The sequence below is a fragment of the Canis lupus genome, chromosome 26 (genome assembly GCF_048164855.1).
Source record: "Canis lupus baileyi chromosome 26, mCanLup2.hap1, whole genome shotgun sequence".
In the NCBI taxonomy this organism is placed as follows: Eukaryota; Metazoa; Chordata; class Mammalia; order Carnivora; family Canidae; genus Canis; species Canis lupus.
This window is the reverse complement of record NC_132863.1, coordinates 44977451-44993414: the sequence shown is the minus strand read 5'-3', so window position 1 is coordinate 44993414 and position 15964 is coordinate 44977451.

Below are 15964 nucleotides of genomic sequence, written 5' to 3'. Positions count from 1 at the left end.
CAAATACCACTTTACCTTTAAAGTAGTATCCTTTATCTTTAGGATGAACATGGCCTCCGAGGTGGGGCTCCAGTACGAGGAAACTTGCTTCTCCCCAACCGGACATTTTTCAAAACTCCCAAAGCACTTCTTTTTATTACTTGAATTTGTCAACATAGTATTTTGAGAAGCCCTGGACTATTTAGAGAAATTTGGTTGTTACTAATGACAGCTAAATGCCCTTGCTTTTTTTTTTCCTTTTTTCTTCTTCTCTCTCTCTTTTTTTAATAAAGGAAAAAAGTGATCGTTTAGTGAAGTTTTCAGAGTGCTTGCCAGTCACTGCTGGGAAAGATGTTGTTTGTTTCTCGCAAGTGGGGGGAAAAATGAAGACTCTGATCTTGTGATTACTTTTTTCTTCTTTTTTCATCTTGGTATTTTCCCCCCGACACTGAAAGGTTTGTCTTTTTGACAAATTGAGGTAGAAAGCAGCACATCGGTGACCGAGGGAGAGATGGGAAAATATGCCTAATCACAGAGAGTTCAGATACTGTAGCTTTGGCGTGAATTTTAGAAGTGATGTCGCTGAAATACACCTTTTATGAGGGCCCTGTGCCCAGCTTGGTACTGGCCATTGGGGAACCCCGGGGGCAGCCTCTGAAAGAAAGGGTGATTTGAGCTCTCCATTGACCATGGTGGGGAATGGATCTGATGTCAAACAGACTATTTCAAAAAGCATCACTTTTTAAAAAGATTTTATTTATTTATTCATGAGACACACAGAGAGAGGCAGAGACACAGGCAGAGGAGAAGCAGGCTCCCTGCGGGGAGCCCGATGCGGGACTCGATCCCGGGGCCCCGGGATTACGACCTGAGCCAAAGGCAGATGCTCCACCACTGAGCCACCCAGGTGGCCCTCACTTTTGGTTTTCAGGTATGCTCCAATTCACCATCTTCTAAAGAACACCAGAGAGAAGGAAAGGTTTCAAAGTGTTCTTTCTCAGTGGCATCCTGCCATCCCGTAATTATGTGTTTCTACGTGTTACTATTTGTTACCGTGTTCCCAGCTGCTCTGGGCCCCTGGTAACTAGCTCACTGCCTGGCACACACAGCAGAACTGAAGAAAATGGAACTGCAGGTTTAGGTCCCAAGATATAAATAGATACAACAAGTGAGTGTGGTTCGAGTGATTAGCTCCATGATTGCAGGCAGAGAGCGTCAGACTTTCTGCTGGTCTCCCGAGGAGTGTTCAGTATCTAAAAATCTCCCAGCATTGTCAAAAGCAAGTGTCCTAATTAAGTTAATTCAACTAAGCCGAGGAAGGGAGGGGGGGAAATTAAGACGCTTGCAGTTCGTGGCAAAGAACCAGGGAGGATGAGAATAAGGAAAGAATTCAGCAGAGGAACAAACTGCAAACCCATCTGAGTACGGCTCTCATTTTCCCACGCCAGCTGCCCCGAGAAGCCAAGTTCAAAGTCATCTGCAAAATGATGACTCGGCATCCGCAAGACAGACAGACGGGGCGGGCTGCGGGGAAGAGGAGGAGGAGGGCAGGACACCCACCCGGTCCACTCACTCACTCACTCACTCACTCACTCTATTGGACAAGCCCAGGAGGGACTGGCTGCTGGTAGGAAGCCACAGAAGGAAAAAGTTTGAAAAGCCTTCTAAAATGTTTAGAGACCTGTCTCTTCTTTAGAGGCTGAATTTTTAAAATTGGCTTTTATTTTCATAAAGTATGGTACTTTATGATTTTATTTATTTATGCCTGAGAGACAGAGAGAGAGAGGCGGAGACACAGGCAGAGGGAGAAGCAGGCTCCATGCAGAGAGCCCGATGCGGGACTCGATCCCGGGATCCCGGGGTCACACCCCGAGCCAAAGGCAGATGCTCGACGGTTAAGCCCCCCGAGTGCCCCCAAATCTGGCTCTTTGTAGTTCGTCGGTGCCACACGCATTCTCCCTGCCTCCCGGCAGGCTTCCCGCAGATTCCAGCTCGAACTCGCTTTCCCCTGTTCCTGAGCGGTGGCGTGGTCCTGGAACGTGCTCCCGCGGCTCTGGGCCTCAGTGTGCTCAGCTGTAAAATGGGCCTGACGAGAGCCGTAGCTCGGAGCCCCGGGCACGCCGTTCCCCAGGCGGGACTCTGGCAGCCTGTAACCTTGGGCGACTCATCACAGCCCCGGTGGCCTTCAGGAGGCTGTTGAGGGGGAGGGAAGTCAGGGGAGACACAAAGCAAAACACAAATCTGAAAATACCAGTCGTTGCTAAGCAAAAGAACCAACAGGCCGCACTGGTACCCTGCCTCGGGTTACAAAGTGCTGCGAGCCGGTGTCTTGGCGTGTGTGCGTGTGCATGTGTGTGTGCAAGAATTCCCACTTTAGACACCAGGACACCCGAGCTCAGAGAGGTTAGGTTACTTGCTGGGGGTCCCACAGCTGGTGAATGAACCTACCCCGGCCCAGCTTTCCTGGCTCTCAGGCCTACAGATGCCAGGCCATCGCTGCGAGGGGGGTGAACCAATTAGACGGGCCTCAGAGGAAGACGTGGTTTGCTTTAAAGGAAAGCAAAAGGAGCCGACAGCTTAGGGGCCCCAGAGCTTGTGGCGGGAGATTTATCTCTGGGGCACATGCCTTAGGTGACTGGCTTACAGACCCAGGGAGCATTCGTGGATGACCCACGGACGACGACAGGGGAACATCTCTGTCCCTGGCCCTGGAGCTCTGGGTGGCTGTGCGGAAGGGGAGGATGTGGTCGGGGAGGCACTAGGGCATCCGGCGGACGTGCGGTCAGCTGAGCCACTCCGGGGACACTGCCAGGTGGGCCGCCCCTCTACAGCTGGTGGCACTTGAGCAGGAGGGGCAGTCCTGGGGGAGGGCAGGGGAGGGGGGAGGCGGTTTGCTTGGCTGATCAAGTCCCAAGGCCACCTTCTCAGTTTGCATCCTAACCCTGGGAGTGCATACAACAGAAAAGGGCAAGGAGCTTGTGCACCCCCCAACCCTTGCCCCGAGATCCTTATTAACAGCTCAAAAGCCAGAACTGGAGTTTGGGTCAAGCTGTAGGGAAGAGCTGTGTTTTTAAACCCAGAGGGAGGCACCCCGAGCTTCCCATGGACGCTGGGAATGGGGAGGCAGTTGGGGTAACTGTGCCCTGATACGTGGGGAGACAGGCCGCCCTGTCCATCCCGGCTGGGCGGCAGCAGCGGGGAGGGTGGAGCTGGGACAGGGGCGATGCTGGCCGCGGCTGGATGCGGGGGAATGTTGCTGCTGGAATCCAGGACAGCTCGTTCCTGCCGGTTAAATGGGAAACAAAAATTTGGAGCAACATGCCAGACCCTGCGCTTGGCCCTGCGAGTAAAAGAGGCACAGTTCCTGCTGGACCCCAGTGCTTGCGCACAGTGGCTGCCCGTGCAGTGCTTGTTGGGTAAATGCAGGACGAACAGAGCAAGTGATAGGACGCTCAGAAGGCATCTTCACATCCTCATGCTGCGGCTTATGGAGAGGAGGCCGGGGCGGGCTTTACCATTCCAGGGGCAGTTACGTGTCCAGCTCGCGGAACCTGCAGCAGAGCCCCTGGCCCCGCCCCCTGCCTCAGTGGACGTGACACCTCCAGTCGGTGAAACCACAGAGCCAGCAGGGGGCCGTTCCCCTCCCCACCTGCCTGGCTGTCAGAGTGAGGCCGAGGCTCTGGGGTTTAGAATAACTAATTCCGTTCTGACTGCTGGTGACGGAACAGCGGTAGGGATTTCAGGGGAGCACACGTGAGAGCTGAGGGTGGAGGTGGGCAGGTTGCCAGGGGTGGGCGAGACAAAGGAGAGGTCTGCGTGGGGAGGTGTCTTTTGGGGGCAAATGAATAACATCCTTGGTGGGGATCAGCTAAGCACAACAAATGGGGATGAGGGGTGGAGAGGTCTCCTGCTTGCGGGCGGAGTAGGGCTACTCATTTTCCACCTGTGGGGAGCCCAATCACTTTGTCTCCAGAGCCAGGAAACAGCTGGAACGTTTTCCCCAATGAATATATTTCTGCGGCATGCATATATGGCGTGGGTGTGTGCACACACGTGTCCTTGAGTCTGTGTGTGTGAGTGTGTGCAGACCTGCGAGCGTGGGGCAGTGGGCAGCACACACGAATGCCTGCCCGTGTGAACGCTGTCTTCGGGTATGTGCGTGGAGATCTGAGCATGTGATATGTATTGGTGCCACAGCGACGTGTGCAGCGCATCTCAAGAAGTAAGGTTGGGGAGCGGCTGAGGCCTTGAATGCCACACAGACCAACTCTAACACTCACCAGCTCTTACCAGAGATCTCGGCATATGACCGAGCCACTCTTTGCCTTTGCTTCTACCTCTGGGAAGCACAGCTGCTACTACTACCAATGCCACTGAGTTTCCGTCAGGTAGAAATGAGACACCAGATGTCAAGGGTGTAGACTGGTGCCTGGCACCACAGAAGCAGATGCCTCTGTGCCCTGACTTGCAACCTCTTGCTTCCCCCGTAATCTCAGCCACGTCTGTTGTGGGTTCCCTGAGAGCTTTGACTCACTTCGCCGTCGGACCTCCAGGTGTGGCAAGTAGGTTTACTTAATGTCCCTGCCCTGGAGATTCTTTGATGCCGTGCTGACTGCTGGGAGCTTGCTCATCCGTCACACACGTTCCACCTGAAAGTGCAGGGAAGTTCATGCCCCAGGGGAAACCCACAGCAATGGAGAAATGGGAGCTTCTGAATAACTCTCTAGGTAGATCCTTGTGTAGACAATCCTGAGAGGTGTTCTCCTTCAGCCCTTTAGACATGTCGTTCCATTGTCTTCTAACTGCCATTGTTTTTAGATGGAATGTCAGTATAATTCTTCCTCTCATCTCCCTCCCCCATACCCCCACCCCCCCATATATAAAGTGTTTCTTTTCTTTGGTTGATTTCAACATTTTGTCCTTGTCTTTGGTTTTCAGCAGTTTAATAAGGATATGCCAAAGTGGATTTTTCTTTGTATTCGACGTTCCTTTTTCCCCCTCCCCTTTGTACTCATTTTGTTTGGGCTTTTTGGAGCTGCTGGGATATGTAAGTCTATGTTTTCCACCAAATTTGGGAAGTTTTTAGCCATTATTTATTCAAATACATTTTCTGCTCCAGTTTTACTTTGTTCTCTTTTGGGGACACTCAAACACACATACGTTTGATTACATGATGTTAAATGAGCATCTTTTTATGTATCTGTCAGCCATCTGTGTATCTTCTTTGAAAAAATGTCCATTCACGTCCTCTGTCCATTTCTTAACTGGGTTATTTGTTTTTTCGGTGTTGAGTTTAATAAATTCTTTGTAAATTTTGGATACTGACCCTTTATCAGATATGTCATTTGCAAATAAATATCTTCTCCCATTCTGAAGGTTGCCTTTCAGTTTTGTTGATTGTTTCCCTCACTGTGCAGAATATTTTAATCTTGATGAAGTCCCAATAGTTCATTTTTGCTGTTGCTACCTTTGCCTCTGGAGATGTGTCTAGTAAGAAATTGCTGTAGCCAATGTCAAAGGGTTTGTTGCCCATGTTCTCCTCTTGAATTTTCATGGTTTCCTATCTCACATTTAGGTCTTTCATCCATTTTGGGTTTATTTTTGTGTCTGGTATAAGAAAATGGTCCAGTTTCATTCTTCTGCATGTAGCTGTCCAGTTTTCCTAACACTATTTGTTGAAGAGACTGTCTTTTTTCCATGGGATCTTCTTTCCTGCTTTTTCAAGATTAGTTGTCCCTACAGTTGTAGGTCCATTTCTGGGTTTTCTGTTCTGTTCCATTGATCTGTGTGCTTGTTTTGTGTCAGTCCCATACTGTCTTGATAATCATAGCTGTGTAATAGAGCTTGAAGTCTGGAATTGTGATGCTCCCAGTTTTGCTTCTCTTTTTCAAGATTGCTTTGGCTAGTTGGGGTCTTCTGTGGTTCCATACAAATTTTAGGGTTATTTGTTCTAGCTCTGTGAATAATGCTGATGGTATTTTGATAGGGATTGCACTGAATGTGTGATTTGCTTTGGGTAGTATAGGAATTTAACGATATTTGTCCTTCCAATCCATGAGCATGGAATGTTTTTTCATTTCTTTGTGTCATCTTCAATTTCTTTCATAATTGTTCTATAGTTTTCAGAGTACAGAACTTTTACCTCTTTGGTTAGGTTTATTCCTAGGTATATTATGGTATTTGGTGCAATTGTAAATGGAATCAATTCCTTAATATCTCTGCTACTTCATTATTGGTGTATAGAGATGCAACAGATTTCTGTACATTGATTTTTTTATCCTGAGACTTTACTGAATTCATGTATCAGTTCTAGCATACACTTTTTTTGGGGGGGGGGGTGGAGTCGTTTGGGTTTTCTATATACAGTATCATGTCATCTGCAAATAGTGAAGGTTTCACTTCTTCCTTGCTGATTTGTATGCCTTTTACTTCTTTTTTTTAATAAATTAATTTTTTATTGGTGTTCAATTTACCAACATACAGAATAACACCCAGTGCTCATTCCGTCAAGTGTCCCCCTCAGTGCCCGTCACCCATTCACCCCCACCCCCTGCCCTCCTCCCCTTCCACCACCCCTGGTTCATTTCCCAGAGTTAGGAGTCTTTATGTTCTGTCTCCCTTTCTGATATTTCCCACACATTTCTTCTCCCTTCCCTTATATTCCCTTTCATTATTATTTATATTCCCCAAATGAATGAGAACATACACTGTTTGTCCTTCTCCGATTGACTTACTTCACTCAGCATAATACCCTCCAGTTCCATCCACGTTGAAACAAATGGTGGGTATTTGTCATTTCTAATGGCTGAGGAATGTTCCATTGTATACATAAACCACATCTTCTTTATCCATTCATCTTTCGATGGACACTGAGGCTCATTCCACAGTTCGGCTATTGTGGACATTGCTGCTAGAAACATCGGGGTGCAGGTGTCCCGGCATTTCATTGCATCTGAATCTTTGGGCTTTTACTTCTTTTTGTTGTCTGATTGTTGAGGCTAGGGCTTCCAGTGCTATGTTAAATAAAAATGATGAGAGTGGACAACCTTGAGTTTTTCCTGACTTTTCCTGACCATAGTTTTTCCTTGACTTTTTCCTAATCATAGAGGAAAAACTCTTAGTTTTTATCATCCTCACTGAGAATGATATTAGCTGTGGGATTTTCATACATGAACTTGGTTATTTTTTATAATTTTCATTTGCTGTTGAAATTCCCTACCTGAGCAATCATTAAGACCGTATCTTCCTTGAATTACTTTAATATATTTACAAAAGCAGCTTTAATGTCTTTGCTAAGTCCAACATCTGGACCATCTTGTTTTAGTTTCTACTGACTAATTTTTTTTCTTTGACTATGAACAACATTTTCCTTTCTTTATAGGTCTTTTTTTTTTTTTTTTGAATCTCAGAGATATGGAAGCTATATTATAGAGACTCTGGATTCTGTTATCTTTCTTTGAAGACGGTTGATCTTTGTTTTATCAGGCTATTCAGTTGCTGGCTGTTTTTCCTGAAATTTTTTTTTTAAGCTTGGTTTATGCTTTCCTCTTTGAGTCTGTACAAGACATAAGCTTCTTCCCAAGCCTCCAACTTAGTGAGACTTAACCTTTAAGCACTGCAGCCCCCTGTAGATCATATGAGAGCTTGATTATTGGCTTTGTTAAGGAAGTTCTAAAGTAGGCTCTACTCTCTGGTGTTCTTACTCCTCAGAATAATGTGGTATCTTACCTAGGTGTTGGGTATGTTAATGAGCTGTTAATAAGTTCTCTTCACTGTGGTGAGGCCCAGAAGCACATCTCTAGTGCCATTCAACCTCTAATATGCCTCTACTCTCATTCATACAGAAGCCACTACCTGGTAGACCTCAGATAGTCCAGAATGAATCTCTAATTAAGGAGGGGGTCCCCACATAGGCCTCTGGGGTCCTGTGCACAAGCTTCCATATTTCTGCTACCCCAATTCGTAGGTTGCAGCTGCTTCAGTTGCCTTGAGCTCTGCTTCCTGCCTCCTTAGCTCAGTGGGCCTATGAAATTCTACATGGGCTCCTCTTGCACCATGGCTAAGAATTCTCACAAGTTATACACTGGCATTGGTTGCATTCACTTCATGGGTTTCCTTTATTAGGGACTGTAGTCTTGTACTGCCTGTTGTCCATTGCCTGGAAACTGTTGCTTTGTATATCTTGTCCAATTTTATATTGTTTATGGTGGGAAGATTAGCACAATACTGGTTCATCTGTCATAGTGAGAAACAGAAGCCTGAGAGGCACTTTATATGTTCCTCAGAAGGCTAGGGGCAGGACTGAACACAATTACCCTCTGGGAGACCTTGACAATGTGTCCCCACGGTGATATTTCCTCCTTCCCTGTTTCCTATTCCCACACTCCTGCTCCCTGGCATTGCCTCCCAAAAGAATTATTTGCACACAGGTCCTTCTCTCAGGCTCTGTTTTTTTGGGAGAAAAATAAGATATAGAGTAAGTGTTGTATAAATCTTAGCAATCATTACAAGAGCAGCATATTTGTATAGGCATGCAGAATGTGTGTCTGCAAATTCTCTGTGTTTGTGTGTGTTGTGTCTGAGTGTGTCTCCAATCAGCACATGTGCATTTAGTCCACCCTGCATGTCTTTGTGTAGATCTGTGTCTCTCTGTGCGAATACACAACACGCGTTTGCAAGTCCAGACTGGGAAGGCACTGCAGGCGACAGACATCCTAAGAGGCCATGGTTTTTGTGAATTCTAATTTGTCTATATATATATATATATTTTTTTTTTTGCTATTTTTGTCTTGAGTGTCCTATCCAAGAAATCATTGCCAAATCCAACATCATGATGCTTTTGTCCTAGTTTTTTTTTTCCCCTAAGAGTTTTATTGTTTTGGGTCTTGTGTTTAGGTCTTTGATCCATTTTGAGTTAATTTTTGTATATGGGGCTAGTTAAGGTACAAATTCATTCTCCTGCATGTGGATATTCAGGTTCCAGCACTTTCTGTTGGGTGGGGATGGGTACCTGCTGTTGTGCTAAGAGCTGAAACTGACTGAAATTAACCATGATTTGCTGTCCAAGACTTCCTTTGGAAGTTGGAACCTTCAACAGATCCCAGAGTTCCAAAATAGTTATATTAGACAGAATCTGCCAGAACAATTGTTGTCTAGGTGGGGAGACAGATTCCTGGTGCTTCCTGCTCCCCCAGCTTCCCAGGACACTAATACCCCTTTACTTTTAACCCACCAGGGTCTTTAGCTTAAGGTGTATTTCTAGTATACAACATACATTGGGTTTTGTTTTGATGTACTCTGAGAACCTCTGTCTTTTAATTGTTGTATTTGACATTCGCATTTAAATTGACTATTGATATAATTTTATTAATATCACTCACTGATATAATTTTATTAATAGCACTGGTTTCTAGTCCATTACCAGAGCCTTCTTTTTCTGCCTTCTCTGGTTTTAATCGATCATCCTGTAATTCCATTTTATCTCCTCTCAGTGTGAGTTTTGCTTTTTTAAAAAAACATTTTCTTTTGTGGTTACCCTAGAGTTCATAGGATACATGTTTAATGCCTGTAAGTCCACCTTCAAATATTTCTGTAAAGCTTTCTGTGCCATGCAGACATTTCATAATGTAGTATTCTCAGTTCCTTCCTCCTATTCCGTATGACACTGCTGTCACGTCTTTCACTTATCCATATGCTATAATCACCCAATACAATGTTATGGAATTATGTCTCCTTCTCCCTCACAATTCATATGTCGAATCCCTAACACCCAGTGTGACTGTATTTGAAGACAGGGCTTAGAAGTGAGTAAATGTCAGGTAGGGCAGGGCAGGGAGAGATAGGTAGGGGGCATGGAATGAGGCTCGCAGAAATCCCAAAAGTGCTGAGATATAAGGAAACCAGAGATAAGAGAATAGACCAGACTACCTGGTCTTGGATGTCAGGGAGTATTTTTCTTTGGCAGCTACAAGGTAATCACAGAAACTTACCAGACCAAAAAGAAAGAAGTCATTAACCCAAGACCAGACAAGAATCTCAAGGCCACAAACTTCCTGGTCAAGTTTTCAATGAAAGACTAGCCTAAAAACCTTCAGTGGCCCCTCTCACTTCTGCTTTCTCTGTGTCCTCAAACTTCTATCGCTTTACTCACTCTCCTTCATCCTTGAGATTCATTCTTGACTCTGGGAGACAAGAACCTAGCTCTCCTGCCTCAGAAGGAGGTATTTAAAGTTAAATGAGGTCATAAGTGTGGGGCCCCGAACCACAGGATTAGTTTGTGATAAGAAGAGACATCAGAGAGCTTGCTCTTGCTCTCCCTCCCTGCGAATGCACCAGGGAAAGGCCATGTGAGGACCAAATGGCCATCTGAGAGCAAGGAGGAGGATGCTTGCCCGAAGACAATTGAGTTGGAGCCTTGATCTTGAACTTTCCAGCCTCCAGAATTGTAAGAAAACAAATGTCTGTTGGTTAACCCCTCCCTAGTCTGTGGTCTTTTGTTATGACAGCCCAAGCTAAGAAACTATTATTGCTTTACGTGTTATCTTTTAGGTTAAATACAAATACGAAGAGTAAAGGATTTTACTTTCATTTATGTCTCCCCTGACATCTTTCCTTTTTCTTTTTTAAAAGGATCCAAGTTTCCGACCTCTAGCATTTTCTTTTTGCCTGAAGAAAATCTCCTAACATTTCTCAGAGAGGGTGAACCCTGGCAATACATTCCCTTAGTGTTTGTTTGTATGAGAAATGATTTCTCTTGTGGTTTTGAAGGATCACTTATTGGAATATAGAATTCTAGGTTGTTTTTTTTTAATTATTTTTTACTTAGTTTTTAAAAGATTTATTTATTTATTATTTTTAATAAATTTATTTTTTATTGGTGTTCAATTTGCCAACATATAGAATAACATCCAGTGCTCATCCCATCAAGTGCGCCCCTCAGTGCCCGTCACCCCCACCCTATTTATTTATTTATTTATTTGAGAGAGAGAGAGAGAGAGAGAATAAGCAGATGGAGCAGGAGAGGGAGAGGGAAAAGCAGACTCCCCGATGAGTGGGGAGCCTGATGTGTGACTTGATCCCAGGACCCTGAGATCATGACCTGAACCAAAGGCAGATGCTTAACCCACTGAGCTACCTATGTGCCCTGGTCTTTTTTTTTTTTTTTTTAATTCAAGATTTAGAATATTTTACTCTACTCTTTTTGCTTGCATGGTTTCTGATATAACTCTTATCTTTGTTCCTCCAGAGGTAAGGTTTTTCCACCCTATCCCAGCTTCATTCAAAATTTTCTTTTTGTCTTTGATTTTCTGCAGTTTGAATAGATCTGCTCAGGTCTTGTGGTCTCTTGGTATCCTCGGAGCTTCCTGATTCTGTGTTTTGGGATCTATCATTAACTTGGAATGTTCTTAGCCACTACTTCTTCAAATATTGTTCCTTGTTTTTTCCTTCTGTTTCTGGCATTCTAATTACATATATGTTACATCTTTCGAAAATTTCCCACACTTCTTGGGTGTTCTGTTCCATGTTTATCCTTTTTTCTCTTCGCGTTTCAGTTTGTGAGGTTTCCACTGATGTATCTTCAAGACCTCCAATTCCTTCCTCAGCCGTGTCCAGTCTGCTGAACCCATCAGAGGCATTCTTCATTCCGTTAGAGTGGTTTTGATCTTGAGTGTTTCCTTTGATTATTTCTTAGAACTTCTGTTTCTCTAGCCTTATTATCTGTTTGTATTGTGTATGGTCTATTTTTACCATCAGGGTTCTTAATAGAATTGTTTGGAATTCCCTGTCCGATGATTTCAACACCTGTGTAATACCTGAGTCTGGTTCTAAGACTTGCTTTATCTCTTCAAATTGCTTTTTTTTTTTTCTTTTGGTGTGGCTTGTAATTTTGTGTTGCAAGCCAGACACGTTGTATCAAGTGATAGATTTTGAGGCAAATAGGCCTTTAGTGTGAGGATTTATTTTAGTCCCACTCAGGAGTGCCTGGCTGGCTGAGTTGGGTAAGCATCTGCCATCCCTTCAGGTCATGATCCCAGGGTCCTGGAATCGAGTGCTGTGTCGGGGCTCCCTGCTCAGAGCAGGAGCCTGCTTCTCCCTCTCCCTCTTCACCTTCCCCTGCTTGTGCTTTCTCTTCCTCTCTCAAATAAATAAAAAAAATATTAAAAAAAAATCTGGCTCAGAGCTCACTGTGTTTCATGTTTGCTGTAGCTATAGGTGCCAGAGGCCTCACATTCCTCTGGACTCTGTTTTTTAACTCCCCCTTGACTTTGAACTTTCCTAACTCCTCTTCCCCGGGAGACCCTGTGTCCTAGACTCTTCAGTTGTAACTGCTGCTGTTACGCTTACTGAAGCCCTGCTGGTGTGGTGCTAAGGAGTGGGGGGTTGAGGGGAGGGAGATATTTGGTAATTTTCAGGTAAATCTGTCTTCCGTGGGCCTGTGTGTCTGGCCTGTGACTGTCACAAGTGTGTCACCCACACGCCCATCCTCAGGTGAGACAGGAGGGCTGCAGTTGAAGGGTTGAAGTGTGCAGAGTGCCCTTTCCTGCCAGCACTAGGCTCTGGCAAAGTCCTTTCTCTGGAGAGTAGACTTTCCTTACGGAGAAGGCTCTAGAGTGTAATTAATGGGGATTACTCTCCTTCCCCTGCCAGAGCCAGTGGGGGGCATCTTTCTGGGGTCTTCCCAGTAAGATCCTGGTTGACTTCTGGTGAAAAAGCTCATAAAATTGTGGGTCCCTCCCCCACCTGCCACCCCCCTCCTTCCCAGAGTTCCTCACTCTCGCCACTTTCTACTCCACCTCTAGCAATTCAGGAGAATTTGCGCTTGACTCTTCCTACTACTCATAGTTTCTGCTTCACGTAAGTGCAGTTCAGCGGCGACTCTGGATTCATCCATCTTTCCAGGGTCCTGAGCAGCAGTGTATCTTGGAAGGTCAGTTCTCTGGTGGGTCCAAGAAAAGTCATCAATCTTTCAGTTTGCTCGGCTTCCTTTTTTTTTTTTTTTTTTTTTTTTTTTGTTATTGTTGTAAGGACAAGAGTGACGACTCCCAGGCTCTTTACATGTCAGAGCCCACACTGGGAGCCCATGGCATCTTCTATGCCTTAGAAAAGATTTTTCTCTTTTGGTACGTTTTCTTTTTTGACAGACCACGAAGACAAACTTTGGGAGGAAGGCGCCAACAAATTTCATTCAGCCGCCGAGCATCTGATCCTTTGCGGAGCGGGTGCCATTTACTCCACTTGTCTCGATGACCCTGTGCCAGAGGGATTGATAGCTCAATTTCCAGCAGAGAGCTCACGGAGGGTAGGTCCAGAGTCATGTGGCCTGCTGGTGACAAAGCCGGGTTTCAAACGCAGCTTCAGTGCCAAGGTTCTTCCCATAAATCCAAGCCCCAAGACCCTCTTGGCGTTGTCATCAGCTGGGATGCAACCAAAGGCCCCAAAATATCTGTCTTTCTGGTTGCTTCCCAATCCATCCTAATAGGTTGGGTCTTGGGGCTTTCCAACATCAGCTGTGAAATTGAGGAAGACTCCAGAGATAATGGTTTTATTTCCTCCAATGAATATCAGTAAACTTCCTGTAAGGGACATATAGTAAACATTTTCCAATCTACAGGTCACATGTCTCTGTGGCCACTTATGGGCTCTGCTCTTGGGCTCACAGCACAGACTTTACATAAATAAATGGGTGTGGGTATGTCTCCATACAGGTATTTGTAGGCATTGAAATTTGAATTCCATTTAATTCCCACACCTCACAAAATAATATTTTTCTTTTGATCTTTATCCATCCATTAACAAATGTAAAACTGTGATTTAGCTCACCAGGGGTGTTTATGAGGGAGGCATGTGCTAAGTCATCCATGTATAGTGTCCTCCTCGCTTCCTTCCACAGCCCTGAGGAGGCCCTATAATGGATACGCCCATTTAACAGATGAGAAACTTGAAACTGAGTCACACGCTAAATGACAGAGTGGAAATTTGGTCTGAATGGCTCCAGTCGGTTCTGCTTCTGGGGGAGCAGTGGGGTGGGGGCTGCGAGGACGACGGCGATGTGAAAGCTGCCATCTGGGACAGAGTCTCTATCACACATGGAAAGGATGGGAAGAAAGGCATTTCTCTGGATTCAGAAGCTGGGACACCCCTCCTTTTCAGCTTTCATGGGTTCACCCACCTTTTTCCTGGTGATTCCAGGACCGTCCCCAGAGCGGTCATTCTGCTTAATCCGAGCGGCCAACCCCGCGCCCACAGCCGGGGATGCTACCCCTGCACCCGTGTTAGCTGGGGAGGCAAATCGCCGGGCGTCAGAACACTGCCGTGGGCTTTGGCATGGGGGCCTCATCCCCGAGAGTCGGTGCCTCGCCCCCAGAGCTGGCGGGTGGCTAATTTAACGCGCAATATGACTTCACAAAAGCCCGCATCTGGGCCCTTTAGCCTGTTCCTGCCTCCGTACAAGGCACTTTGCACATTAAAGCAATTGCAAAAACTTATGAGGACGACAGGAAAGTTGACTCTTCCTCTTTATGGAGAAAACAAATGTGTTTTTCTGCAGACTCTGCCAAGGCTCCGTTTTAATGATTTAGCAGATGGAGCCGGCACATGTGAGCCTGCCGGGCGCAGCTGTCTGCTTTTTCCAGTCTGAGGGGTTTGTGACTGCACCCATAGCACAGACGTGGGCAACAGCCTCTCCCCCTGCAGCCCACTCGCGAGCCTGCGCTGTCGCCTCGGGTGGGGGCGGCGACCTGTTGGGAGACGGGGTGGGGGTCCAGGGGTGGGGGGTGAGAACAGGGCGGGCGCATCGGCCACTGGGAAAGCTGGCTGGCTGTTCTTTCACTGTTTTACTCACATTTGGGTTGAGGCCCCTTCGAAGTGCTCTGCTCCCGCGGGAAGGGGTGCCCTGGATGGCCCACGACCCAGGGGGAGGTTAAGGCAGAGCTACGGCTCCTCTCTGACATCCCCACTGTTTCGGTCCTCAAATAAACCATTTCGGGGCAAGGGGCCAGCAAGAGAAAGGATAGGGAATTCGCTTTTGAAGATTCACATGTCTGTGAGATTTTGGTTCTATCCATTAAGTGCTTTTTCTTTTGAATTCAGCCAGAATTTTAGACGTGCGTCCTTTTTTTTTTCCTGACTCCTCTTTAGTATGAATAGTTTAGGGGAAAGGGAAACAAGAACTGCAACAAGTTTAGGGTGTGGGCTCATGAGCAACCCGCTAGGCAAAGTTATGTTAGCGCTCTAACAAATGAAGACAAACTTAGTGTCTTAAAATGGCACAAATTCATTCCAGCTCTGGAGGTCAAAATTAAGGTGTTAGCAGGGCTGCGCTCCTTCTGGGGGCTCTGGGCGGGGGGAGTCTGCTTCTTTGCTTTTTGCAGCTTCCAGAGACTGCCTGCGCCCGTCGGCTTGAGGCCTGTTTGTTCCGTCTCTGAAGCCATCAGCATAGCATCTTCTACTCTTTCCATCGTTGTTTCTCCTGCTTCCCTCTTTTTCTGATAAGACCTCTGTGATCACACTGGGTTTACCTAGATAATCAAAATTGTTTAGAATAATCTTCTCATCTCAAATCCCTTAACTTAATCCCACCTCAAAGTCCCTTTTGCCACACAAGTTAGCAAATGCACAGATCTTGTGGATTAGGATGTGGACATCTTTGGGAGGTGATTATCCTGTCTACCACAAAAACATTTTGCATTAAATTTCCCCTTACTGATGGGCTAAGGACGTGCCCAGGAGCAAAGACTCCTGGTTAATGGTTGGAATCAAGAGACTAAATTCTATGGTTAAGGCTTTTTTGGTTGTAAGGAACAGGAACCCACCTGACTAGCTTAAGAAAAAGAGAGGGTGGGATGCCTGAGTGGCTCAGTGGTTGAGCATCTATCTCCCTTTGGCTCAGGGTGTGATCCCAGGGTCCTGGGATCGAGTTCCACATGGGGCTGCCTGCATGGAGCCTGCTTCTCCCTCTGCCTGTGTCTCTGCCTTTCTCTCTCCA